The 2,375-nt window shown below is 37.9% G+C and overlaps 1 protein-coding gene across 1 annotated transcript in view; it reads left to right on the forward strand.

Annotated features, from left to right (window-relative positions):
• Nucleotides 1-2,375, forward strand: part of GRXCR1 (glutaredoxin, cysteine rich 1) — a gene marked incomplete at its 3' end in the record, with an annotated part of 151,662 nt that overhangs the window by 24,629 nt on the left and 124,658 nt on the right. The gene's annotated exons all lie outside the window — the stretch shown is intronic.

Below are 2,375 nucleotides of genomic sequence, written 5' to 3' on the forward strand. Positions count from 1 at the left end.
AATACATATAATCAAAAGTAAAATACTGGACATTTACAAAAGTCAAATCTGATTGTATCACTGAAAGCAGAAATATATAAAGGAGAAAAAAATATGTACCATTTTTTCCAGTATTGATAGAATAAATGAAAGCTTAGTGTTTAATTCCAATAAAATTGTGGTTTTCATTACTTTCATCCTCACAGCTGATGAATGAAAATAGGTTTTTTGTACTGGACACATCACTCCTGTAGAGTAATTTATCCCAGATGAAGGATTGGAACAACTGCCAATGAAAATCCTGTCTGTCGTAGCTCAGCTGAGACCCCCTAAAGTGAGGGCTTTGCTGGCAAAGCCTCAAGACTTTATGATTACTCTCATTTTCACAGGTAGAGTGACAAAGGGAGCCACTAACACTCGTTTTAATTAAGCAGTTTCTGAAACAGGTGGCTAGTTGGGATGAAGTAGATGCAGAGGGCTTCTTAGATAAGAGTTTATATTAGTGAATTAATTTCAATGTAACAGAAGCTGTCTTGGACAGCAATTTCAGTTCCAATAAAGCTTCAGCTTTTCCTTGGAACATTAAAATTCCTAGAAAGAGTCAGGTTCTTGCTCTCAAAGTGTTATCCTAGGATTGACAGTAAGAACATTACATGAGAGACAGAAATGTAGAACTTAGGACCCAGCTTCACAGTCAGAATCTGCATTTTAATAAGATATCCAAGAATTTATTTGCAATTTAAAAATTTGAGAAGTACTGCTCTACAAGACTAGATTTTTCCACCGAATATTTAGTGTTTCCCATTTTATTGTCAATTTTTTTTACCTCATACACTTCTGATGCTTATCTCTGTGAAGATCCATTGTCTGTGGTTAACATTGGTGCTGCCCATGCAAGGATTCAGGAGGACTGTGTGGAGATTATTGGTGCTGTGTGTTGAGGGATGGATGGCAGCATTAAGGGTGTTTGTTCCTATCGCTGCTGCCTCTCATTATTTTTGTAATAAATTTCTTTTGCACTTGACCATTTTGCTTTTGATAGATGAATTCCTATCCAGTAAATGACTCAAATTACTCACCTGAATAAATTGCTCAAAGACTCTTCTTCCTCTTAGGTCTTTCAGCTATACTAAGTCCTAGAGTGACTCTGGATTAGGCTGGAAACTCTAGTAGCTATTATTTTAAAACTACTTGATAATAATCTGTATTTTTAAAAATCATTTTAGCTGCTAATATATTAAAATAAAGTGATTCTTACATATAACCTGGATTATGATATCTCTGGGTAAAATCAGACAACCTGATATTTTACATATATCCTCAGCATGCACATGGGTATCTTCTTTATGCAAACATTTTGGATTTTGTGGCACAGAGGAATGGATCCTAGACTTCATAGAGGGAAGCAACACATTACTGTAATGCTTGACTGAGGAACAGACAAGAACTTTGGTATTGTCGATCATTCATTAGCAGACCTTTTCTACAACGAGCTTCTAATGCATCATTGGTAAAGAGTTTATTACAGGTTAATGGAGACCATGAAAAACAACACTTCTGTAACTCAGTGACTTATATGGAGTCAGGATTTGGCAAATTAAAGGAGAAAGCAGGGAACAGTACTGAACACAGCAACTATGTTGCTGTTGTTGTTAAATGCCGTTGAGTCGATTCCTACCCGTAGTGACCCTGTATAGAGTTTCCAAGGAGCAGTTGGTGAGCTTGAACCACCGACCTTGCAGTTCAAACGACTTTTCAGTCTGATGCATTAGCCCACTGTGCCACACCAGGTTGTTGCTGTTAGGTGCTATCAAATTGGTACTTTCTTATAGCGACCCTATGAACAACAGAGTGAAACACTCCCCGGTCTTAGGCCAACCTCACAATTGTTGCTATGCCTGAGTACCTTACTGCTGCCACTGTGCTAATCCATCTTGTTGGGGGTCTTCCTCTTTTCCTCTCACCCTCCACTTTACCAAACATGATATCCTTCTCCAGTGAACAGTTCTTCCTGACAGTATGTCCAAATATGAGACATGAAGTCTGGCCATTCTGATTTCCAAGGAGCACTCTGGCTGTACTTATAACACAGATCTGTTTGTTGTTTTGGCAGTCCATGTTACTTTCAGTATTATCCTCCAACACCATAACGCAAATCCATCAATTTTTCTATGGTTTTCCTTATTCACTATCCAAGTTTCACATGCATATGAATTAATTGCGAACACCATGGTTTGGACCAGGGGCACCTTAGTCCTCAAACTGATATCTTTGCCCTTCAACACTTCACAGAGATTTGTCTAATGCGTCCTTTGATTTCTTGACTGCTGCTTCCATGAGTGTTGATGATTGATCTGAGAAAAATGAAGTCTTTGACAACTTCAATCTATTCTTCA

The sequence above is a fragment of the Chrysochloris asiatica genome, unplaced genomic scaffold, assembly GCF_000296735.1.
Source record: "Chrysochloris asiatica unplaced genomic scaffold, ChrAsi1.0 scaffold00465, whole genome shotgun sequence".
Lineage (NCBI taxonomy): Eukaryota > Metazoa > Chordata > Mammalia > Afrosoricida > Chrysochloridae > Chrysochloris > Chrysochloris asiatica.